General features: G+C 35.8%; 1 protein-coding gene across 28 annotated transcripts in view; it reads right to left on the minus strand.

Moving 5' to 3' along the window:
- Positions 1 to 27,837, minus strand: part of BAZ2B (bromodomain adjacent to zinc finger domain 2B) — a 335,625-nt gene that overhangs the window by 205,701 nt on the left and 102,087 nt on the right. Inside the window, exon 1 of one of the 28 annotated variants that reach the window (XM_056793931.1) lies at positions 2,132 to 2,531. The exons of the other annotated variants lie outside the window; for them this stretch is intronic. The gene's annotated coding sequence lies outside the window, so the exon portion shown is untranslated. Of the gene's footprint in view, positions 1 to 2,131; positions 2,532 to 27,837 lie in introns of those variants that run through there. 28 annotated transcript variants of the gene reach the window in all.

Below are 27,837 nucleotides of genomic sequence, written 5' to 3' on the forward strand. Positions count from 1 at the left end.
CTGTTGTTTTAGGTACTAAAATCATAGACTCATGGAATCTTGGTCTTAGTTTGTGTATAGAATAAATAGACCAATGTAAAAAAAAGAAAAAGCCATGATTCAGATTTCCTGGGCAAACTGCTTTTAAATCTCATCTATAAGCAGCCTTTTACTATATTCTTAAGTTATAAGGGGAAGGAAATGAGGGGAACAAACATCTTTCAGCCACTGAGCTAACCATTTTACAAATATCTTATTTCATCATTTTATAGCAGATCTATCAGCACTTTAAAATATTGAGGTTGCATATAATCCAATAGAAAAGCATCAAAGGGTAAAAGATAGAAAAAAGGCCTCAAAATTCTGGGACACTTGGGTTCAAATCCTTCTTGTGCCACATTCAGTCCCCTAAATAACATGTATTGGAAGAAAAAGTTTCCTCACCTGGGAGTTCCCTATATTCATGAAATCACAGGTCCATATTTTATACTATAGTAGATTTTTAAGTGGACTACTTGACAAAGGATTAAAACAACAACAACACAAGGTCAATAGCATCCTCAAACACATCTTTGAATTTTCTTAAAATAGGAGGTATGTTTAGTAACAATGATTGATTTAAACTATCAAAACGCAGTATTTTTTCCAATACAGAATTGCTTAGAATACAGACTGAAAGTGCACATGAGGGGACCATGAGAGGTCTTCAAGTTTATATCTCCAGTTCAAAATATATTTAAATAACCCTCAACAGGTTAAAAATCTTATCATAGTTTTAATTATGTCTGGGTCTTGATTTCTACAACTTTACTCAATAACCCATTCTAATATTAATAACTACATAAAATTCTTCCCAACATCTAACCTCAATATTTAAATATGCTATACTTTAATTTCATCTTACTCTTTCCTTGGTCTGTATAAAAAAAGAATATCCTTGATCACTAGTTCTTTGGGGGTTTAGATCATAAAGATTCAAATGACGAATATGTACATATTTATAAATTACCTATGTTTTTCTTGTTTGAATAATCTGACTTTTAAAAACTTTTTTTACATAGACCTTACTGTTCAATCTACTAGTCATCTGGGAGATTCTTTACCTATCTACTCATCTCTAAGGTTTCAAGGTCCCATTTTAGTTAGTGATCTCAGAATCAATAATCTCAGGTAAAGCTGACTTGCAAACTTTGGGATAGCAAAAAAAAAAAGTGAAAAGGAACTAATAATTCCTTTGTGTTATATACACAAACAAAATCCTGGAAAATGTTGCCATGTTAATGCTGCCCAGCTCCAAAGCTGGTTTGCAACCAGGGGTGGTTCTGTCATCTTTTTCTGTTGTACCTACATACAGTTGATACCACAGCATTTATCTTTAGAAATTATTTTTCCTCCTCAGTCAGGGTACCTGGCCTAAAATATATCGAATCCAATGCTTGACTTAGTATTTCTACAAATACTAAAAATACTCACAGGTCTAATAAAAATATAATATTATAGATGAGAAAATAGGTAAGCAGTTTAAGTGATTTTCCCAACACTACAGATGGAGTGTCAGCTCTAAGATTAAAGCTAAGCAGCTCATTACTCCCTTCCTTATACTCAAACTACTTAGATGGCATTTTTTTTTAGTAGCTAAGTCTCTTAACTAATCTCATCGCAAAACTTAACTAGAATGACTGCCAACATAATGTTTTTTTCCAATAGATAAAGCATACAACAAACAGAAACGTACATGGAAATACAGCAAAACAAAATAGAGGTACTTATTCACATTGTAGTTGGGGGAGAGGGGGAAACCTGCTAGGGCTGGGTGCCTACAAAAGTTCTAGGGGATTAGAATAACATCTACATATCAATTTAACATTTCAAATTTTCACAAAATACAAAAGACTTCACCAAAATTTCCACTAAGCATGTTTTAGCTATATAAAAGAGAGCATAGAAAAACTTCCTCATTTAAGGGAAAAAAAAATTTCCTAACTTAAACCAGTAGTTTCTGTTCTAATGTAAGCTTTTAGGTCGGCTTAGAGTTAATAACATACAACATAGAACACTGGCAAGACCCTGGTGAGAAGTAAAGGGGGGGAAAAAGCGAACATTCTTGCCTGTACAAGGGGAAAAAAAAGAGAGTAGAACAAGAACGGCTTACTGTGGAGAGTGGGTTTAATCAGGAAGTAGCCATTATCCTTTCGATGCAGAGCATTGACAGCATACTCCAGAACAACAACAAGCCGGGCTGTTTTTTTTCAGTTAAAAGGAAAGGAAGGAGCCATACTATTGCAGCCTAGCTCTGCTGACCCCAAAGGTCACCCCCATGGCTAGCAGAAGCAGCTCTGATGAAAACAGGATCCAAGCCAGCCTGGACAATGCCCTGTTTGTGGCCACCCCTAGAATCCCTCTCCCACAACCTCTCTCTCCCTGTTACTCACAAAACATGGCTGTCTTATTCAGAGATTAGCAATTATTGTAATGAGATACTGTCGGAGAGGGTCAAATAGTACTTCCTGCAGTTTACACATCTTGATTTCCTGGTAAACAAACTGAAAGGCAGGTGGAGCAGTTAGATCACCAGTAAATGTGGAGCTCACGTGACCCAGATCCAAGCCAGGTAAAGGCTCTGGTGGAAGGGCAGCAAGCAGCTGGGCATCCCCCTCCCTCCCTGCCCAGTCACAACCACAAGCACCACACAACCCTCAGAAAACCAAGCGGGGAAGAGAAGGAGGAAGGGTTTTTTCTATCCCCACCCTCCTTAACATCAGGCAAACTGAACACTCATGATATAGAGTTTTCTTCCTTAAAAGAACTGTCTAAAATGTAGAAACAAATGAAGTGGCCAGAGGCTTGGGATAAAATACCTCTGGTGAAAAGGGAGAAATGCCCATGCCAGCCTTCATAGACTTTTATTTATTTCAACTACTTCAGAAGCTACAAAGTTTCTGATTTGCCAGACTCCTCATTTTATTGTTAACTCTTATATAAGAGATTCTTAATAACACTATTAATGGTACTTTTTAGTCAAAAGCTCAGATCGGTTTTTGGCAGTGCAAGTTTCTGCAAGAGTGGCATCAAGGTAGTTAGACTTGAGGAGAAATACCCATCAGTATCTAAAATCTGAATCACAAAGTTCATTTTTGTTAACTTCTCCAATTGTGTTTTCTTCCTTAACTCACAACTGAAGGCAGAATAGTTTTGTTTATTTTTTAACTTGTCTGAAAACCTTTTATAAAAGTATATGTCACAATGTTAACTTGAAAGCATCTTTCTCTTATAGGTTACAAATTAATAACCCACAAATTCTTTGCAGTTTTGCTCCCTTATATTCTATTTTGTTATTCTATTATTATATTTTATTCTAATATTATATTATATATTCTATTCTATTAACCCTTATATTATATTTTAGTTACAACTCTAAAACAAGGAAGAGCAAAGTTTAGGCAAACAGGAGTTAAATGACTTACTCACACAGTTAGGAAGAGTCTAAGGCTAGATATTGTTTTTTCCTCCAAAGTTTTAATACGGTTGAATAAGGACTAATTTAAATGAACTACGGCAAAATGCCTAAAGGGTGTTGGAGGACTTCTTTCAAAAAAAAAAAAGAAAATAACTATTCTAATGTTTTATTATTTAAGGAATATTAAAAACCATTCTTGATAATGTATTAACTTTTTTTAATCTTTTTTATGGATATCAAGGATTTATCTAAGAAGTCCTTTATAAATAACTGGCATGCTTTTATTTTAACACAAGGGGGTTAAAACAGAGGCTCTCACTTCAGTATAATCATATCAAAACACATAAAAATTATGTTATTGAATTCAGGTTTCTATATTTCTCTCTTCTGTCTAAAAAAGTAAGCTTTAAAATATAAAAATGGCAAAAACACAAAGCACACTGTAGGAGATAAAAGCTCATGCCAAAGGGACAGTATCTCAGGAGAGCACTCATTACAGCACTTAATATATGCCGTTTCAAAGCAGTGTGTATTCAAGCTTGAACCATGGTAATGTTAATAGCCAACATAACTATGTGTCTATATCATCTTTACTACAATGAGAATGGAAATGGACAGCAACTTCCCAAATAAACCATGGCTGAGATGTTAAGAGCTTCTATTGAATTTCTTGGTTAAACTAAGTATTTCTGAAATATTATGGTCAACCAGAGTACAAAAAGTAGACCCAGGGAATATATTATTTATAAATGATTAAAGATTTCCCTAATCTCTGCAGATGTTAATACACTCCCCCTTCTTAAATTACTTTGCATTTTACTTACTTAAGCATATGTTGTATCCCAAATATAAAATGCAAATTCTTTGAAGGCAGACTGAGGGAACAGTTCCTATTACAAGAGCTAGTTTTGGAGTCTGAGGCTATTCCCTGTGTGTCCTTAGGGAGGTTACTTAGCCTCTCTCCCTGTTTTCTCATCTGTAAAATAAAGATCAGGCAGCAACAGACTTCAGGGTGGCTGTGAGAAGCAAAGTGCTTTGTGAACCAGAAGGTGCTATTAGTTAGTGTGGGATCCTAAAGCAAGAACAACCAAAGCATTGAAACCAGGAAGACCTGTATTCAAGTTCTGCCTCTAACATGCCTCTAGCTGGGTAATCCTGTAAAAAGACCTCAGAGTTCCAGATAGTTGCAGACAGACAGCCTTCCCTCTTAAGTGGAGGGAATCACCTCATCTGGGAGTCCCCTGTACTAATAAAATCCCAGGTCCAGGCTCTATCCCTATCCTTGTTGTTGCTGAAATGAATTTATTTCCTTTTAAAGATCAGTGGCACACTACTGCCAAATGGTTTGCACTGAATAACCTGCCAGATTCCAAATTAAAAGTGTAATATTTTAAGGAGGAAGTTTAAAATATTAAGTAGACTCTTCTAGTTAAATTATATTCTAAGACAAAACAATCTTGTTTTCTCAAAAGTCATGCCAGCATAGAATAAAATCTGACGGGTCTTATCCAACTAAAAACAGGTCAGGTATGGGGTCATCAGTCAGGTATTGCTGGCATCATCCATACATAGCTTAGTTTACTTATTAAGGGAAAATTCTTCACCAGATGAGTCTTTTTCACCATACCAACTCACAGACATAGTAAGGCATCAAAGGATGGGAATCGCTATCAAAACAGGGTATCTCTCCTATGCCAATGAAGTCAGAGACCCCTGAAAATAATGAAGAATAATCTATAACTTCTTATTCCCCATTATTGTTCAGTCATTTTCAGTCACATCTGACTATGACTTTTGGGGGTTTTCTTTTTTTTTTAAATCCTTACATTCCGTCTTGGAATCAATACTGTATACTGGTTCCAAGGCAGAAGAGTGGTAACGGCTAGGCAATGGCGGTTCAAGTGACTTGCCCAGGGTCACACAGCCAGGAAGCGTCTCAATCCACTGGGCTACCCAGATGCCCCTGCTGGGGTTTTCTTGGCAAAGATCCTGGAGTGGCTTGACATTTTTCTTCTCCTATCCCATTTTACATATGAGGAAACTGAGGTAAATAGGGTTAAGTGACTTGCCCAGGGTCATCCAGCTAGTATGCATCTGAGGCTGGGATTTGAATTCAGGTCTTCCTGAATCCCAGCCTATTGAGCTATCCATTTCACCACCTAGAGGAAGTTAAAGTGAAGACTTAAAAAGAAACAGTACTGAGGGCATATCATCTACCCCAACCCACTTATCCACTCTACAAAACTGAATAAATCAAGTGTCACACATTAAACATTATAGCTGGGAGAAGCTATATTCTGAAGAAAACTGGTTAGTGCATCGAATTCAGTTAAAGGGCAATGTAAAAAGCCAAACCAAAGCTCAAACACGTCATCATCTGAATGTACCTAGACTAGCAGAGTTGCTTTGTGTTCTGCCTTACCTAAAAGACATTGAGAACACTGATCATTCATAGCTGAAAAACTGACTATCCAACCTCAAATCTCTCCATACTCTAGTCTATCTAGAGTGATACTAAAATAATTTTCCTTTAGCACAAATCTAATCATACCAATCTCAACAGATTCCAGGGGTTCCCAATTAGCTCTAGGATCAAATATAAACTTGTTCAGCTTTTAAATTAGGCACTAGACTTGCAGTACTTTATTTATTTCTAGGCTTACTGTACTTTACTGCCCTATCTGGGTCTCTGCAATCCAGCCAAATAGGTCTTCACACATTCTTCACATATTCTTTACAAGACACACTATCCTTTGCCTTGGCAATGGCCCTTCCTCATGCCTAGGATATTTTTCCTCAACTGACTTGCTATATCCAATCTGTTGCCAAGGCTTAACAATTTTACCTCTGTATAATCTCTGAAATTTGCCTGCTTCTTTCCTCCAACACTGCCACCATTCTGGTGCAAGATCTCATCAATACACACACACAATGAATTGTAAAAGCCCTTACCTTCCATCTTAGAATCAAAATCAATTTTAAAGCAGAAGAAGTTTGTGATTTGCCCAAGGTCACTGAGCTACGAATTATCTGAGTTCAGATTAGAACCCAGGGCTCCCTCTGTCTCTAGGCCTGGTTCTCCATCCATTGAGCCACCTAACTTTAGACATTCCTTCCCCGCACAATGCAAATTATTTTGATAACCTCCTAGTTGAAATCCCAACCACATGTCTCTGCCCATTCCACTCTGTCCTTCAGTCAGTTGTCAAAAATATCTTCCTTTTTATTTGACTTATATTTTTTTAATCTTTACATGTAATAACAAAATTTAACATGTTTTCCTAAGTTATGTGATCCAAATTGCCTCCCTCCCTCCCTTCCCTCTCCCCTTATGGATATAGTTTATACATGTATTCTCAAGCAAAACATATTTCCATACTGTTTATTTTTATAAACGAATGATCATATAAATCCCAGATCCCAAAACAAAACCCCAAATAAACAAGTGAAAATGTGTATGCTTTCATTTGGAATCATTCCAATTCCAACAGTTCTTTTTCTGGAAGTGGATAGCATTCAAAGATATCTTCCTAAAGTATAGTTGTGAGAATGTTCAATATTCTATATTCAATAAACTCCAGGATCATATACAAAATCCTGTTTGGTGTTCAGAGCCCTTCATAACTTTAAACACCCTCTCCCACCTTTCTAGGCTTCTTATACAATAAGTAGAGTTTCAACTCCCCCTACCCTATCCCCACAAGGTCCTCTGAGATACGTTGACATTGGCTTCCTTGCTATTTCTCCATCTTCACTAATTGCTTCCTATATCTGGAATTCTTTCCCTCCTCATCTCCAACCTCCTAGCTTCCCTGGCTTCCTTCCTGACTTGAAGTTCCAGCTAAAATCCCACCTTCTTCAGGAAACCTTTTCAGATTCCTCTTAATTCTAATGACTTCCAACCCTGGGCAAGTCCCTTGACCCCCACTGCCTAGTTTACCACTCTTCTGCCTTGGAACCAATACACAGTATTGACTCCAAGATGGAAGCTAAGGGTTTAAAAAAAAATTCTAATGACTTCCTTCTGTTGGTGATATGCAATTTATTCTTTGGATAGTGTTTTTGTAAATAGTTATTTGCATGTTGTCTTTCCCATTAGACTGTGAACTCCTTCAGATCAGAGATGTTTTTTACTCTATTCTTCATGCTCAGAAACTAGCACAGATTGACAAATGTTTACTGACTGACAGAACATGTCTACACTTTCAAGACCAGCCAAATACCACCTTTACATGAAACCTTTGCTCATCTAAGGACTAGAAGCCTCCCTCCTAAATGTACCTGGTAGAATTTTTATATTTGTTTTCTTGACTTTATAAACTTAGATATGTACTTGGTTCCTTCTCCATTAGTGGCAGTGTAATGTCCCTGAACAATCTGCAGGGATCTAGGAGAAAAAACACTATCCATAAGCAGAGGACAAACTGAGGGAGTAGAAACACCGATGAAAAGCAACTGCCTGATTACAGAGGTTGAGGGGACATGACTGAGGAGAGACTCTAAACGAACACTCTAATGCAAATATTAACAACATGGCAATGGGTTCGAATCAAGAACACATGTGATACCCAGTGGAAATATGTGTCAGCTACGGGGGGGTGGGAGGGAGGAAAAGAAAATGATCTTTGTCTTTAATGAATAATGCATGGAAATGATCAAATAAAATACTATAAAATAAAAAAAAAAAGAATGCATTTATTTTGTGTGTAGATGGGAAAAGCAGCCAAATTAGGTCAAACGTATAGAAAAGATCTATATAAGAGGTGATGCAATTGACATATTCAGGAATTTAGATGGTATCTAAAGCAGGATAAAATGCTAAAGGTATTTCCCTGATAAAATGTAAGCTCATTGAAGGCAGATTTTCATTTTTGTCTCGATACTCTTAGAATCTAGTGCAGTTCCAGGCATGTAGCAGGTGCTTAATAAATGATTTTGGACTGGAATATTATATCATTCATGCAGCAATACTTTAAATACTTTTTTTCTGCAGAACACTATATGGTCAAGACAATTAGCATTTATTAACCACCTCTGGTCACTATGCTAAGCTCTGGAAATACAAAGAAGGGGAGCAGGGATAATAGTCCCTTCACTCAAGGAGCTCTCCATCTAAAGGCAAGGTGCTATTATATTGAGGTAACACTACACCACAACACCCAGATCTCTTTCAGACAAAGCACTATGTCATACCTATCTTGAATTTGTTAAGCTGATATTTTGAACTCAAGTGTAAGAGTCCACATTTATTTTTAATATGTTTTATCTTACTGGGCAAAGTACAACATTCTACCCTTTTAAGATCTTTTTCATTCTGACGCTCCAATATAATGTAAGAGCTCTCCCTCCCAGTTTTGTACCATCTGTAAATATGATGAACATGTCATTTTTGTCTTCATCCAAATCATTGATAAAAATGTTAAACAGCAAAGAGCAGAGCATAGACTCCAGCAGAATTCCACTGGAGACTTCCTTTCAAGTTAACATTAAACTATTAATAACTAACTGGACCTTTTGGGGTCAGCCATTAAACCAGTTCTGTTTTCACTTAACTAAACTATCATTTATCCTATACCTATCAATCTTATCCACAAGATCATAAGAGACTTTATAAAGTGCTTATCTAAAAACTTAAGCAAATAATATCAACAGCATTCCTCTGAACTATCCATCTAGTGACTTTCTCCAAAAAAAAACAGCAATCAGGGGCTGTTGGATGGCTCAGTGAATTGAGAACCAGAGACAGGAAGTCCTAGGTTCAAATCTGGCCTCATACACTTACTTCCTAGCTGGGCAAGTCATTTAACCCCTATTGCCTAGCCTTTACCACTCTCCTGCCTTGGAACCAATATACAGTGTTGATTCTTTTTTTTTTATTTTTTTATTTTTAAATGCTTACCTTCCATCTTGGAGACAAGGCAGAGGAGTGGTAAGGGCTAGGCTGGGAAGTGTCTGAGGCCAGATTTGAACCTAGGACCTCCCCCCTCTCTAGGCCTGGCTCTCAATCCACTGAGCCACCCAGCTGCCCCCTACAGTGTTGATTCTAAGATTGAAGGTAAGGGTTTAAAAAAAAAAGTTTTTTTAAAAAGGCAATCATATTAGTTTGATGTCTGAAATGTTCTGATCCCCATATCTTTTGAGTATCTTCAATACAAGTCTCTTTAATAATAATGTTGAAAAGCAAAAAGGGTCAAGAAATGAAGTCAAGCTAACTGGTCTATAGCTTATAGATTATATTTTGTTCCGTTTTAGACAAATGGAACAAATTTGTCCTTCTCAAATCATGAAACTTTTGTTTATCCATACTCTCTCAAAGATTACTGACAATGAATTGGCAATCACATATCCTAGGATTTGAGTTAAGTTGTTGTGGTTTGGGTTGCCTGGAATATAGTATGTCTGGACCTGGCAATTAGAACTATTCAAGTAGTATTATTTTAATATCTCCCAACTTGCATTTGACTTTCACTTCCTATTAGCTATTTTTCATTTTATCTTTTCTATTTCAAAGACCATTCTCTTTGGCAAAGAAATGGAAGCAAAAGGAGATTTAAAAATTATGTTCTTGCCTTCATTGCCTTTTCTCATCCCCCCATACCTAATAAAAATTCATATCCTTTATTTTATCCTTCTCTATTCTTGAAAAGAATTTTCTAAACTTCTTTTGGTTGTTCTCAACTTTTTCTGTCAGTATTATCTCCTTTAGAGCTTTAGCACCTTCTGACCCTATTTTTATATGACTGTTATTTTTTAGTATTCACTCTCTGATACCTGCCCTTGCTTCCATATTCTGTACTTGTCTTTTTATAAAATTAAATCCAATCAAATAAACCTCGATTATCCACAGCCTGATTATCCATAGCAAGTTAATGAAATGGCTCCCTCTTTTCCTCTGCAATGAATTTTATCTCTTTGTGTCTCTAGAAGATGCTTCTTGGCAGCCACCAATTTTGTGTAAGGCTGATTTCCCCTATAATTTTAGGCCATGGGATCCTACCTATAATTTCTTCAAATGCAATAAAATCTACTCCCACCAAATCCAAGTTAGATCACATCCAGCTTTTCTCTTATTTTCTGTAATAAATCCTAAGATAAAGTGGTCATTCTCCTAGGATGCATATCATATTTACACCCAAGTTCTTCTTTGTGGCTAAGAATCATATCTAGAATAGGTCTTTCTATTATTTTCTCCAACTTCTGGGGGGATAAAATTATCATTTTTGTTCTGTGCTTACACTTTAGATCTAGTACAGGAAGAAGTCTCAACTTAATGCAGATGGAGCATTTTTTTAAAATAAAAATATGCTATAATTCAGGTATGCCCCTACCTGAAGCTAAATGGATCATACCCAATTCACTTGTGATGACAGACTAAACTTTAGTACATTAGCAAAATGTACTAGATTTCATATATTAGTTTACATCATTGTCTCATTACTCCTATTGCAAAGTTTTATTTCCATTGGGCATTTCTTAATGCTATAACAAATTGATACAAGTCTTGGGATAAAGGCTGACTTGTTGCTTAATATTATACAAATATCCTGTATGGGCTGTCACTTCTTTGATTCAACATAGCATTGAAGGCAGGGTTCAGGGTAGCAAAGATGGCCAATTAAGAAGCAACAGTACAATTCAGCTCTCTTCTAAAATTTCCACAGCAAAGATCAAGAGAGATCCACAAACCAGAAAATACTGAAGATCCTGAGTTCCTATCTGAGCTCAGACACTTCTTATTGTGTAACCCTGGACAAATTACTTAACCCCTACTGGGGTAGCCCTTACCACTCTTTGGAACCAATACTTAGTTTTAAAAGAAAAATAATTTACCCAACAAAACTTAGTATAATCCTGCAGGGGGAAAAAAAAGGAATTTTAATAAAATAGAGAATTTCCAAGTATCCTTGATGAAAAGATGAGCTGAGTAGGAACTTTGGATTGTAAATATAAGTAAAAACCAACCTAAAAAGGTTAATCCTCCCAGCTATAGGAAGGTACTTACAAATCTTGAATACAAAGTTCCATACAAGATCTTCTAAGAAGATCTAAGAATTGTTGTTATGTTTTGCTAATCTTAATAAAAGGAAGTGGAAAGGGGAAAAGGAATGTATTAGGGAAGAAACTAGTAGTAAGTTAGGAGGAACTACTTCCTACATCATATAATTAGGATGTGCGCACAGATCATACAAACAAGGCAAAAAGATTTGAGATAATGGAAGAAACCACAAAGGGTCATTTTTCAACCCTAATCAGTATAGGAAGATGGCCAGAAGCTGGTGAACACTAGGGAAAGAGTCCAGTCAAGAAAGCCACCACAAAGCCTTCAAGATTAGGGATTGGACTAGGGGCTGTGGCTGCGTACAAGGCAAGGAGAAGAACTAGGTGTAAGCCAGCAGCTGTGTCCAGAGTGGATTGAAGATCCAACAAAGATCTAACAAAAACCTGGGAAGGCAGAAAAAAACAAAACAAAAATAAAGGGGAAAAAGGGGGGGAGGGGGAGCTTGTAGCTATATCTCTCTAAACCCAGAGTTAGCCCCTAGACTTATCGTGACCCTAAGCCTACAGATGACAAACCAAGGGAAGATAGATCAGAGGTACATGCCATGTAGCAGTAAACCTGCAGAGTGCCAGGTTCTGGATAAGGACTATAACCAAAATTGTATTCTAGAATCTAACTTGGGGAAAGCTTGCAAGTGTGTCTTTCACAGGAAAACGGGAACAGAGAAGCTGGAAAGCTCAAATCAAGTGGGACCAATCAGATCATATCCTAAGTCAGAATGCTAGTGTTGCTCTAAAAGTCTGTAGTCACATGAATGAGCTTTCCCTGAAATTCTTGAAGAGCACAATATTTAATACCAAGAGAATCAGTGTCATGGCTATAGATAATACAGGTCAGGACCAAAAAAGGTCCAGCTTTCCTCCAGATGGTACCAGGCCTCACCCTAAAAGAAAGTCCAAATTTAGGAACTAAGATTAGGAAAACAAACAAAAAAGATATTGATGATAATAGTTATTGCTGAACCAGGGAGATGGTAAGGCAAAAACCTAGAAGAGAATAACTCCACAATCCATGATATCTAAAAGAAAAGAAATATATACTACTGATTGTCCACAAGTTTGATTAAAATTACTGGAAGAAATGAAAATAGAATTTTAAAATGATATTCCAATGAAATAAGAACTGTCAGGAAAAGAAATAAGATCTCTAGAAGACTTACAAGGAAATTTGAAACCTTACATGATTAAAAGAAGATCTGAAAATTATAATAAACAAAACAGAAGTTAATGACTCTGTAAGACAAAAGGAAATATGCAAATAGTCAGAAGACTGACAAGGAGATCATAATAAAGTATATTATAATTTTGAAACTGACCAAATCAAGGAGGAAAAAAATCCTTACTAAAAAAAGCAAAAAATATAAGGTTACAATCAAGAATAATTTATCCAGGAACAGCAGCTCAGTGGATAGAGGGGCAGGCCTAGAAATGGGAGGAAGATCCCGAGTTCCTATCTGACCTCAGACAATTCTTATTGTGTAACCTTGGACAAGTCACTTAACCCCTAATGGGGTAGCCCTTACCACTCTCTGGAACCAATACTTAGTTTTAAAAGAAAAATAATTTACCCAACAAAACTTAGTATAATCCTGCAGGGGGAAAAAAAAGGAATTTTAATAAAATAGAGAATTTCCAAGTATCCTTGATGAAAAGATGAGCTGAGTAGGAACTTTGGATTGTAAATATAAGTAAAAACCAACCTAAAAAGGTTAATCCTCCCAGCAATAGGAAGGTACTTACAAATCTTGAATACAAAGTTCCATACAAGGTCTTCTAAGAAGATCTAAGAATTGTTGTTATGTTTTGCTAATCTTAATAAAAGGAAGTGGAAAGGGGAAAAGGAATGTATTAGGGAAGAAACTAGTAGTAAGTTAGGAGGAACTATTTCCTACATCATATAATTAGGATGTGCGCACAGATTATACAAACAAGGCAAAAAGATTTGAGATAATGGATGTCACTTGAACCTCATCTTCATATGATTGGTCAAAAAAGGGTAGAATACAAGTCATATAACCATACACACAAGAAGATGAAGTAAAAATACGTTATTGTTATTTATTTTTTTAAGCCCTTACCTTCCATCTTGAAATCAATATTGTGTATTGGTTCCAAGGCAGAAGAGTGGTAAGGGCTTAAACAATGGGGGTTAAGTGACTTGCCCAGGGTCACACAGCTGGGGAGTGTCTGAGGCCAGATTTGAACCTAGGACCTTCCACCTCTAGGTCTGTCTCTCAATATACTGAGCTACCCAGCTACCCAGCTGCCCCCACATTACTGTTATTTTTAAGGATCTATTTCTGCTTTTAAAAAATCTAAAAAGCAGATGGATGTGAACATGGTAAATAATATTTATAACAAAAGTAAAATTCAACATTATTTATAGTGAGTATAAACTAGAGGCATAGCCAGTAAGATCAGGAGTAAATTAAGAATGTCAATTAACACTAGAGCTATTTTGTACAATGTTAGAATAGTTAGATAGAGCAATAACACAAGAAAAATAACTGGGGAAATAAGCACTGTAAAGAAGAAACCAAAAAAATTGTTTTTTGTTGTTGTTGTTGTTGCAGAGGACAAAGTAGTTTACTAAAAGAAATGGAGAGTTAACAAAAAATGCAATTGAAATAATAATTTCAGCAAACTTGCAGGATATAAAATAAATCTACACAAACCATCATCATTTCTGTATAGTACTAATGAAACCCATCAGGAACAGCTAGATCAAGAATTTCTAATCAAAATTAAGTGCAGAAATTATAAAATATTTGAAAATATACCCATCATATATTTATTCTCTTTTCTTGTCCACTGGCCTATGATGTCTAGATCATTGTTATAAATGTAGCATATTATATGCCTACAATGCATATTGTTTCTTTTGAAAACGTCTGCTAAAATTGTGCCACAGACAGAAGACTCTGATCTGACATTAATATATCAAAATAATAACATTCATATAATACTGTAAAGATTGCAAAGTGTTTCACATAGTCTCTTACTTGAACCTTAGAACAACTCTGTGAAGTACTGAAGTTATTATTGTGTGCATTTTGCAGATAAAAAAAATGGAGGAACAAAGGAGTTAAGTGACTGGTAAATTTTGAAAGAGGCATTTGAACCCAAGTGTAGCATACATCTAGGTTACATGGTACATGTCAGAAAAATTATTTACTGTAACCAGCCATAGTGGTGTATCTTGAAAGCGGAAGTAAAGTTATCATGATATTTAAACCAACATGATAACACCATCTTGAAGAATCACCATTGGCTCCAAGTTTTCATCGCACTTGCAAGGATCTCTTTCTTCACTGTTATTAAAAGATGATAGTCCTGTGACCATAATCTCCTATGCCTCTCCTCTCCTCTTTGCCTTCATTAGGATCCCCAATCTCTCCACCTTTCCTTTTTAAAAAATCCTAACCTAATAGTTAGCTAAATACTATACTAGCATCTATTCGAGAATTCCTTATCATACTGCCCTTTAAACCTTGCCAAACTTCAGCCTCTGATTACACAAACCATTTGCTTTCTATTCTCCAATTATTAGGCTAACTAAATTGAGATAGAGAATCACAAAGTCATGCTAGTGGGATATACATCATGGATGCATGTTATGCAACTTCAACTGGGTCCTCATAGCAGCAAGGAAATCCTTTTATTCTTTTCTAAATTGATCAATTCCTAGAGAAGTTATTTATTTCAAAACTCTTCTCAAGCATTCCACATCTACCCATTTCTTCTCTTTCAACTGATTATCTTACTTCTTTGCTGAGAAAATTAAGACCATTCTTTGTGAGCTCCCTCTTAATTCCTTTCTCATTATCTCAATGTCCCTTGATAGCTCTCCTCCAACTTATTTCCTTTCCCATAAGGTTTTGGATAATCAGGTGGCCTTCTCCATGCCAAGGTCAACTCTTTACATTTATCTAGGACCTCATCTCTCCCATCTTCTCCAGAAATTAAAGTTTCAATCACCCTTTATCTCTCCAAACTTCTACCTTTCCCTATCTACTGGTTCTTTCTCTACTGCCTTCAAATATCTGTGAGTCTCCTCTAAGTCTTCCAAACCTTCACTAGACCCTACCATTACTTAGAGTTATTATCCTCTATCGCTCCCCACTTTCTCATCAAAATTCCTAGGGGGTAAAAAAACCCTATTACTCATTATGTCCTCAATCTTTCCTTTGCAGTCTGGCTCCAACTTCATCATTAACTGAAACTGCTTTCAAAAGTTATAAATGATCTTTCAATTGCCAAATCTTATGGTATTTCTTCAGACCACATCCTTCTTTATCTCTTATAGAATGACACTTTCCCTCTGTTGTTCTACTGGTAAAACTGGGTTTTCATATTCAAGGCTCTCCTACTTTCTCTCCCACCTGTATGATTGCCCCCCCAGTCTCCTTTGCTTCTTACTACATGATTGTGAAAAGCCATGATCACCCAAATCATACCCCCTAACTGGGTGTTCTTCAAGGTTCTGTTATAGCCTTTTACTCTCTTCTTTCTAGATATTTTCTCCAGAACCTACCTTTATCAGCGCTAATAGTTTGGATGATCTTCTATATGATAAAGACCCCCAATATGTCCTTCATTAGTATTTCCCTGGAGCTTCATTTCTGTTCTCCAGTGGACTTCTAAATTAGATTTCCTGGAGATATCTCATATTCAACACTTTATACATTTATATTTCTCCTAAAGCTTTTGAGGTGCCACTTTTCTACTAATCTCTTAGGTTTGTCATTTTAAGGTTATCTCCAACTCCTCACTCTCCTTTACCCCACATACTCAATCAGTTGCCTTCTCTCCTAATTTACTCCCACCTTAGTTCATGCCTTCATCACTTCTTGCCAAGATATTGCAATAACTTTTTAATTGGTTTTCCTGCCTCAAGTTTTTATAGCTTTAGTGTACACACTGCTGCCAAAGAATTTTTCTAAAGGCAGGTCTGACCATGTCTCTCCCCTACTCAGTCAACTCCAGTGTCTTTCTAATTGTTCTCATGACAAATATAATGTCCTCTCTTCAACTTTTAAAGTACTTCAGAACTTGGCCCCCAACTACCTTTCAGATTCACTGTCCATTAATCTCCTCTCCCTCATATTCTGATCCAGCTAAGCTAGACTTCTCTATTCTTCACTCACAACACTCCAAGATTATGACATGGCAGTTCTCATGTCTGGACTCTCACAGAATTTCTCCAACAAATGATTCCAAATCTCTGCTCATGCTTTCCTCAAAGTCCTTTGGAGGCAACAATTTTGTATTTATTAACTTTGTGTTTATTATATATGTATGTGCATAAATGAATATACACAAGTATATACATACATATCACATATACATACATAAACACATATGATTGTGTGTGTGTGTCCTTGTTTCATCTCATTGCTAGCAGGGATTGACTCATATTTGTATCCCTAGTATCTAACACAGTGCCTAGCACACTGTAGGCATTTTATAAATATTTGATCATTTGATTGCTCTCCTGCTAACTACTAAATGAACAGACTAGGTAACTTACTGCCCTTAAGTGACTCTACCCAGTTACCCTGGCTCAAATTTGTGCCTTTTTTCTCTCCTCCAGGTAACTGTGCATAATCTTAATGAGGTCAGGTAAGTCTTCAGGGAAAGTGGGTCCTGTTAATTTATCTTTTAGTTTTTAACTCAATAATCTTTTCAAAAGCATCAATATCTCATCCTAAACGACATGAAAAAACTCATCAACGTATTGGATTAATGGTTGGGTTTATTATCAGTTGCCTAGCATGGAAATGGCAGTGGTATCAATATTTGAAGAACACAGTGAAGTTGTTTTTGAAATGAAGGTAATTCATAAAGGAAATGGATATATTGCTACATCGATATAATTGTCACTTCAGAAACATTCATGCCCATTTGGACATGATAAAATACTATCCTGGTTCATAGCAAAGAAACAGGGCTGGGATTGCAAAATAAAAATAGCCAATATAAACCCAATCACACTCTTCTAATTGAGCCAATATGTCTGCTTCTGCTAGGTTTTGGATGTATCAATGTTGCCACCACCAGAAACTTAACAGTGATATAGATAAGGTACTTTTACTCAATACCTCCTATTATCTTCTAAAATTTCTACAGCAGGATAATAGCCTACATACCACCTGAACCAATCCTTTTAGGCTTACCTGGAAGATCTGTCTTTTTGAATGCTGCTGCTGTTACCACTCTGTCCTTTGCTATAGGAACAACCCTACGGCAGTGGTGGCACACCTTTTAGAGACAGAGTGCCCAAACTGCAACCTTCACATTGCATGTGAGCAACACACATCCCACCCCCCCAGACATGGGAGGGAGGAAGCACTCCTATTGGACTGCTTGGGAGAGGGGTGGGTCATATGAGAAATGCCCTCAGTCATGTGTGAAGAGGGCTAAGGGAGAAGTTCCCTCCAACACATTCCTGCAGGCATGCCATAGGTTCGCCAACATGGACCTAAGGGAAGGAAATGGTCTCCAAAGATGGAATTTGGTAGGTGGTAATAGCTATATTTGTAGCTGCTCAAAGTATTAGTAATAAATTTTTACTTTGTCCTTTACTGACAAGATCTAGACCTGAATGAAAATTCATAAAAGGGCAGATAAAAAGTGAAGCCATTTAAGAATCCAGGGATCATGGCAGTCACCATGACTTGCTACAGTGAAGAGTTTTCCAACTTCTCACCTTCTCCCATGAAATTACTTACTTTATGTTGATAGAATTCTAGGACCAGATCAGCAACACCAGTAATCCTCCTTCCTTCTCTCTTCCTCCCGCCCAAATACGTTAATTAATTACCACCCAGTCAGTGTAAAAGCCAGTGTTTGCTTCTCAAGGCAAAGGCTGCACCTGCTCCCTTTCCTACCCCCAGGGGAGCAGATACATTGCTTACCCCACTACAACCAACAACCAAATAGCTCTGAGTTCCTAGTGGAATATACAGACATAGCTTACATTTAATCAATCCTTAGGGCTTTGTGCATACTTGTCAAAAACTTATATTGGTTAACTGAGTGGATTCCATGAAGAACTGAAAGGATTTTCCTAATTTATCCAAGATTGACCTTTTTAATAATTAGCAAATGGCATTATGTTCAACAATGTTTAGGCAACATTTGAATTGTCAACCATGACTCAAACCAATCCAATCTCTATTTACCATTAACAAAACCCTGCAAATACTCAGGCCCTGACCTATTTCTCTTCTGAAATTAATTCAAATGATATAATTATTATAGTATGCAATTTCAGTTATTTTTAATGTTATTTTAAAATCTAAAGATGTACTTTGATTTGCAGTATCATAGACACTTTATTCAGCATACATATATGCATTGGTATTAAAGAGATGATGTAGTCAATCATGTGGGCACGTTTTATTGCAATTATTTTTAAAAAGTTGTAGATGGGCAAAAAAATGACCTGATTATTAAATATATTAATACTATATCCTGGAATGTTCAAGAGAAAATATGTCTTTGAAAGAAAAAATTGAATGTGTGTTAGGACAAATTTTAAAATAAGATAGAATTTATTTCTTTTCCATCAAAAGAAGAAAAAAGTAGACACCAAAGAAAGCAGTAAATGTACATATTTTCATTTATCTACCAACATAAAAAAGACACACAGGCCTGTGAGAATACAATATTCATTTTGCTGCAGAAGAACAGACATTGCATAACAATGAGATTTGCTAATGAAATCAACCATCAACCTGGAATACATATGTATTAAACCAAGACCTCAGTGTCATTTTCTTTTTGCATCGTTTGTTCTTTCTTTCATTTTTCTCGACCTTTCAATATTGTGTCCTCTTTTAGCTTTTACTGCTTTGGTAAGCCAAAACCATTCAGTACTGTAATATTATACTGTGCTGCTTTCAATTTACCACATTATTTTTTTTTTAATGTAAATCCTAATTGTTCTGCTTCTATCTGCACTGTTAATGTACCTTTGAAAGAAAAATCAATGGATGCTAGCTATGGAAACAATGCACGTTTATTTCTATAACAAATTGTTGAAACATGTCTAATAAAATTTTGGTTATAGTTGGAGAATAAATCTCACATAGAAACTTTTACAGCTAGGTTAGAGCTTACCTAGCAGATAATCAATAATAAAATAATAATATTTATTTATATTTGAAAGCCTTCTGTTCAGCTTGTAATAACCTAATTCCTTAGGTACTTTCAGCTATTGAAAAGTAGTCAGTGAAATGTCAGTGACATAAGCATGTGGGATTTAGTAGCCAACAAAATGACAAGTATTTCCATATTTTTAGTGACATTTCAAACTGCAAAAGCTTTGGAAAAATCCATCAAATTCTTCTACTGTATTTGCTAATTGTTCAATAGTGATATTTATTAAAAGTATGTAATTTTAAGCAATTTCCCCAAAGTTCTTTAAAATTTTATTCAAGATTACTATTCACTCACTGTAAAAATCTGCAGGATGATAGTCTTTCTTTTTAAATGAGCACCATGCTATTTGCTCAGGATCCATTTGCATCCTTGTAAATGCAACCTATTTAATAATTAAATGGCTATCTATCCTATTGGTTGTCTGATTGCACAAATTAGATTTTAAATTCACCTGAGCACCTGATAAAAATACCCTAACCTGTATGTAATTGTTACTAATTCAAAAAACCAATAATTGGTAAGAAAGCCGAAGCACTACAAACTGAAAAGGCTGATAGCAACCACAATAGTAAGTCTACTACCTCCATTTTCAAGGTACTTTGGTGTCTGGCTTCAAGGAAAAAGCTACATTTTTTTTTTCAAATAGCAGCAAAAACTACAACAGTGCCCTAAAAATAGACATGTATTAGATATTCTGGGTGAGACAAATCCTCATCCTAAAGTTGCTACTGACATAGTCTAATAGTTCACAATTTATGCCCTCCCTGCCCCCTTAGCCCCCATGCAGAGCAAAATATATTTGAAATACTAAAGAAAGATATTTAAATGAACAGTGTGTGTAGGCACAAAGCCATATGTGCTCCGTGAAAATGCCACCCTAATAAGGAATAAGACCCACTGTAGAAGCCATTAAAACTGCCAAGAGGAAATTCAGAAATAAGTCAGTTTCCCAAATATGGCAAAGGAAATACCTGAAGCCACAAGAACAAACATTGTAATCCTAAAGCCAGGGGTCTAAGCTTTGAAAATTCTTGAGCCTTTAGATTAGGGACTTTGAGCCCAGGGCCCATGAACTTAAAAAACATTTTTTTATAAAGTGTTTCAACTTAATTAGTTTCATTTGAACTACCATAAATGTTATTATATGCATTTAACAACATTATCCTAAAAAGAAGTCCATAGAGGTTTCTCCAAAGGGGTTCATGAAAAAAATGTTAAGAACTCCTGGTTTTAATGTACCAGATTAGTCTATAAACAGATATCAGAAAACATGGCTATCCTAAGAATCATTCATGGGAAGGTAGGGGTATTGGATTGAACAATTGAAAACCATAGCTTGAATCTCAGTTCTGCCACTTGCTGTGTGTGATGGGCAAGCCCTTGTGAGTCTTTGGATCTCAGATTCTTATAGAAAAAAATGATTATTGATCTGATAATCTCGTAAGATCCTTTCTAACTCTAAATCCTATGGGGTGATCATTATAACTCTCATGCATATATACAGTACTTTGAAGTGGACAGTGTTTTATTTAGAAGAAGTTTTGAGGTTGCATTATTTACAGAGAGGGAACTGAGGCTCTGAGAGTCCAAGGGACTGACCAAAGAACAGTGTATCAGAATCAGGACATGGATCGAGATTATACAATTCCAGGCTGGACCGTGAGAGCCCTCACCTCATCTAACAATGATTACAAAATTGAATAGTCTTAAAAGAAACATTTTGCTGAATATATTTCAAGTCATTTATGTTATATGCTAGAAGAAACACTGGATTTGCCAAGTCAGAGTTGTTTGGATATTTACTGTGTGACCACCGGCAAGTAATTTAAAACCCTCTGGTCTTTGCCTTCTTCATTTATAAAAATGAGAAGGTATGTTAAATGACAACTAAAGGCCCAGGTAATACAAATGAAATTGAAGGTGGCTCTTTATGGGACAAGTCGGTGACGTGGTGGATAGAATACTGGGCCTATGGTCAGGAAGACTCATCTTCAGGAGTCCAAATTGGACCTTAGATGCATACTAGCTGTGTGATCCTGGGCAAGTCAGTTAACTCTGTTTACCTCAGTTCCTTCATCTGTAAAATGAGCTAGAGAAGGAGATAGCAAAGCACCCAACTCTCTTTGCCAAAAAAAAAAAAAATCCAAATGGAGTCACAAAGTGTTGGATACAACTGAAAAAATTCAACAACAACAAAGTAATGCTATTTAAGAGAATAAACCTACCTAAAATTTTTAACCCAATGGTTTTTAAATTTAAATAAAAAAAACACAATGCTTATGCAATTATTGTATTAGCCACAAGTCATTTTATCTATTCATTTAATTCAATCCAACATTTATTAAGTGCTAACAACATTACATTTAAGGCACTATGTTATAGATCAGGAATATAAAAATGAAACAACAGCAAATAGTTTATGCATCCAAAGGGCTCTATCAAGCAGTTTCTATTTTATATCTTGCATTCCTTAATCTAGGCTCCTCAAGAATTTCTTCTTGAAATGAATGACATCAAGCCATCTTAATCTAATTCTAGATATTCTATGATGTTTGAAAGTGATAAAATTTCATTTTTTAAAAGGTTTACGTTCAGGCTTTCTATTCATCCCTACTGGCCTTTCCCCTAAGCAGAATAAATTTGTTTCTGTATTACATTACTCTATAAATAGAGTGACAAATGCTCATATAGGTCAGTGGTGTCAGATTCAAATAGAAACAGATTTCTCCAGCTGCATAGTGACTCAGAAAACTACAAATTAACATTATCTGTGTTGTACTGCATTTTCATTTATTTTCTTAAACATTTCTTAATTACATTTTAATCTGCTTTAGCAATATGAGGCTGTAAGTTTGATACCTCCTGCTTGTGATATATAACTGCAATATTTCTCAAGACCCAGAAATAAGTTAATAAATTCATGCTGAAACAGATAATATTGGAACAATCAATTGAAATAGTCAAACCGGTCAAATATTCATTCATGTTCATGGTTATCGATGTCCATAGGCTGGCAAGGTATAATAATCCTTTGACATCGAGAATGTTACTCCTACACTTGGGAGGGGGGGTGGTGGAGAAGGAGAGAGAGAGAGAAAGAGACAGACAGACAGACAGACAGACAGACAGACAGACAGAGAAAAAGAGAGAGAGTCAGAAAGAGAGAGAGAGAGAGAGTCCTAGCTAGCTGACAGCCATCTGTACATAAAGGATTTTAAGTATTAGGAACCATTCGGCTTTACCCTTGCTAAGGCTTCACTTTCTTCCCCTTAATCAAAAAAGGTCATGCTGCAATGTAATTTCATATTTCACAATTCATGACGTTGGGCACCCATTACAGAACTACAATCCATTTTGGTGTATGGATTGTAAAAAGTGGTTTGTCTTTCAACAAGTCTTTAGAAACTGGTTTGCCACATAATGGGTATCCACATCATAACACATGAAATTATATTCTAGTCTCTGATGATACTAGGCAGATACCACTGAGAGCAAAAAACTACAACCTGAATCACTTTAAGGAGAACATATTCTAGCACAGCAACCTTGACCCTATAAAGCAAAGGGTCGTTTTCATCTGTGATGTACACTGATTGCTTTCTGTAATGTTAACCATTGTCAAGTGGTTTTAGTAGGTTATCATTGTGAAATGCCTCCACCTTTAATTTTAACAATGACTTATTACTCTTTGGTATAGGTCAACTGTCCAATTGAACGCACTCTACATGATGTTGTACACTCTTGGGGCTATATATTCTTCTTGAACTGCAAGAAAACCTCAACACATACAGCAATTTTGTAGCACCATACTTTGACTTTTAAGATATTTGTAAACAAGCAGAGCATCTGCCACATATATTTTTTAAAAAACAACTTCTAAATAATCAACTCTAGAATATACATCTCAGTGACACAGATATTTGAGGGACAAAGCTAAATAGTATATGTACATGTATCTTAAACACAAAGATATGAACATAATATAGTAAGAAATTTATTCAGCAGTATAATGGCAATCTTGAAAATACACTAAAATGGCATGTGCCCATAAAACTGGGTTTACTTTTATAAAGCCAGCAATCTACCTTTGTCATTTCAGTGTATCTTCCAGATCATGACCATATTTTCCTAATTTATGGATTTTATTTGCAGAAAACTCATACAACTGTGTGTATAATATTTTCTTCTAAGTAGTTATATGATCTGTGACACATCCTTTTATTTTTCTGGGCCTTGGTTTCCTCATTTGTAAAAAGGAAAAAAAGAAGATTCAATCAGAAGGCCCTTAAAGCCTTTAAAGGTCTCTAGAAAAGTTGCGTTTTTTTCCTTTCACAAAAATGTTTACATACCATTTTATAAGTTCTAGATAACATTAATGGGAGTTTTTTTAATAGCAAAAATCCTAATTTGGAACTGAATTATGGTATCTACTTTGTCTACTTCTGGTGAAGAAAAGCGCAAAACAATTTATTAAAGGCTGGGAAATTCTAGAATTAAGGTCACAGCCTTGTGTGTGTGTTGAACTTCCAGCAAAACATCTCTGATGCTCCAAAGCTGCCATTTTTCTTCCTTGACAAAGACTCCATCTGCCACAGAGCCATTTACAGCTTCAGAGTCAGAATATCAATGATTTCCAACCATTCTGCAAGTCTGCTTTCACCTTGACATCACCTCTGTAATACATCTAAAACAGATGATACATATATCCCCCTCTACAAGCTCTAAGCCTATGCTTTATTCAGCTGATAGGTATTAAAGCTGTCCTCTAATGTGCCATTTTTTATTCTCACTGAATTGCAGAAGAATTTTTAAAGTGTGCACATTTTCTATAATTCTTGTTGGTTTACTGATATGTTTTAAATCAGTTGCATTCATAGTACTTTAAAACCTGAGACTATACTGTATAATTTTCAATATAGGCTTTATGACAGACAATTTAGATGACTTATCTATTTTCCATTAAAATAATATGATATAAAATTAATTTAATATAAAGTATGCCATTTCATTAAAGACAAAAATTATTCAAATGAAAATGTTGAAGGAATGAAAACATTAAAAGATGAAATTCTTAGAATTTTGGATTTTTAAGCAGGTAATGCTAAGCTGTAGAATTTTGTTAAAACCTTTTTATTAACCATTTAAAAACATAAAACTAATAGGTTTTACCAACAAAAAATGCCAGTGATTTTTTTTTATTTTACACTTACATTTGTTATCTAGTAAAGTCTAAAAAGATGTTGTCCTTTTTAAAAAAAATGCTTTTTATGGACTAAAAAAGCTATTCAGTTCTGTTCTTTTATCCTTTCAGAAAAACAATCAGTCTTCTTCATTTCTCAGTGTCACATAAATGAAAATAATTATCCTCATTAACTGATATTTATATTACCTTTGTCTCAAAATGAATCACCTGTACAAACTGAATGGGTATTAAAAGGACTTATTCCTTTAATAGATAAATATAAGAAAAACACTTGGTTAAATGTGGGGAAGGAAGGGATGATGGAGTAAGAAAGAAACACAATTCTCTCCTCAAAATGTTTCTAATCTAGCTGGAAAAATAAGAGAAAATTCAAAAGATAATCAACAATGCAAAATCATATGTACTAAGTGTCAAATGACTATAACAGACAAAATGTGCTCTAACAGTTCACTTCAGGTTGGGGTGACCAGTGGAAGCTTGCTTCACAGAAAAAGTCCATTTGGAGCCAGGCTTTGAAGGATGGGTAGGATTTACTAAATTGATTTAAAGGAAAAGGGAGTCCTAATGGTTTCTGTTTTTGAATTGCCTTTGAGGCTGGGTCTCCCTACCTTGACCCAAGACAGGAAATAGAATGGCCATTCACTGGAGAATTCCATGCTGATCAGCCAGGGAGTTTAGACCTACTCTGACTTGGGACTTGTTCACCACTCCTGAGGCTGCCTGTTGGTCCCTCTTTTACCTTGCTCCCAGGGATTCACTAAACTGGTGCCAGATTTAGAATGGGTAGCACACAGGTTTTAGCACTACTGTAGCTCACAACACCCACACTCAAACCTAGCAGCAGGGATTATGGGTAGACATAATTATGCCATTCTTGTCCAATGGAAAAGGAAATGTTAGCAAGTAAAATTGCTTGTCAACTCTGAGAGGAGGGGAAGGAAGAAGGGAGAGAGACAACAAGAATCATGTAACTATGGGAAAAAAATTTTAATTAAATTAAATTTTCTTAAAAAGGGGAATGTTAGACAAGAGAAATGCTCATACAAAAACGTGGGAGCAGGAAATTATGAGATCATTTTGAAAGATTAATCTCATATGGTATACTCAGTTCTTTACACCAATGGGATTGAATAGAGGACAGGGTGGGTGGAAGGATTGAAGACAAGAACATCAATTAATAAGCTATATCAGCAATTCAAATATGAGATGATGGGAAATTGAGTGGTAGAAGGGAAACAGAAAGGAAATTAGAACATTGCGAGTTTTAATAGGTGGCTAGTATTTCTCTGGAGAATGTAAAAGGTATTTTGATGCAAAAACATCTCAGAAACATTTATTAAGTGCCTGCTATGATATTCAAGGCACTGGGTTACACAACAGGAATACTTTTGCACTTTGATGAATCTTTAGAGCTCCTCATCAGTGAAAGTAGTCCCTCTAACAGTTCATATTGGACCATATCTATTTCTTCTCAGTTTGTGTGGTGACCCTTGTTCATCCTCTCCCAGAAACTGTTTGTAGAGAGTCTGCCCAAAATGCTAGGGACCTTCCCCAGCTCTCCTGAGATTATAATGATATCAATAGAGAATGTGGACTGCTTTTCCAATTCTACATCCTTTTTGCTACTTCCTTTTCCTTTTTCTTCACTATCTCCACTTATAATATGCTTCAGCCCACTCATGCTTGCTACTGTCTTTTAGATAACCTGCAACTCTAATTGTCACCAAGTGGTCTTCCATGACATCCCTACAGCATCACTGAAAAAATACTGTTGTTAAAAAACAAAACAAAACAAGTTGTTGTTTCAGGTAAAAGTGTGGGGATACTAAAAGCGCTGCACAGTTCCCCAAAGGCAAAACTATTCCTTAACAAAGCTACTCCTGTTATTATATTTTTCAAGGAACCTGGTATGACTTTTAAAATAAGGCACAGGAGACAACATGTTGGCGGGAACTTTTTAAGGTAGTATCTAAAGAAATTGAGTCATAAACATGTGTGTACACGTATATGCATGTATATATATATATATGTACACACATAGACACACATTATATATACCTACATATGTGTATGGCTATATGAATACACACATATACCTATACATTTGTCTTTTAGTCATTTTAGTCAGTTCCAACTCTTAATGACTCAATTTTCTTGACAAAGATATTAGAGTGGTTTGCCACTTCCTTCTCCAGCTCATTTTACAGCTGAAGAAATTGAGGCAAACTAGGCTAAGTGATTTGCTCAGTCATACAGTTAGTAAGCATCTGAAGCCAGATGAGCCTTCTAGACTCCAGGTCCAACAATTTATCCAGTGACACCGGGTTGTCCATACTAATATATACATGAGTCCCTTGTGATATGAATAAAGATTTCTAAAGAAAATTTTGATGCTGGATTTTTTTCACTTCCAAGAAATTAATCATAAAATTTTAGATGTATGAAAAGCATGAATAACCTACAGCATTTTTTTCTCTTTTGTTACCTACAGTGGATCTTGGGGAATGTTTCACAGAAGAGATCACATTTTAATTGGGCTTTGATAGATAGGTAAAAATTCAATACTGAAGGAGAGATTCACAGAAAATACAACATTTAAGACATAAGAAACAGTATTAACAAGGTACAAAGATGAGATTGTGCAGGGCACACTCTCTGAGCAGAGAGTCTATCTACTCCAGTTTGACTAGAACATAGATAAAATGGTGAAGAGTAAGTAATATAAGATAAGGCTGGAAAGGTAGACTGTAGAGGTCCTTGAATATCAGATAAATACTGAATCTTACTTCATCTAAAAAGGAGAGGCACTGAAGATTTTTGCAGGGATGATTTCCATGTTCATGACAGAGTAGTGACAGAGTGAGAAGGTCAGTGGACATTTAATCAGCCAGGAGAGACCTGCATTCAAATCTCATTTCCAGCATTTATACTAGTTGCATTACCATGGAAAAATCACTCAAATGTACATCTCCAA

The sequence above is a fragment of the Monodelphis domestica genome, chromosome 4, assembly GCF_027887165.1.
Source record: "Monodelphis domestica isolate mMonDom1 chromosome 4, mMonDom1.pri, whole genome shotgun sequence".
In the NCBI taxonomy this organism is placed as follows: Eukaryota; Metazoa; Chordata; class Mammalia; order Didelphimorphia; family Didelphidae; genus Monodelphis; species Monodelphis domestica.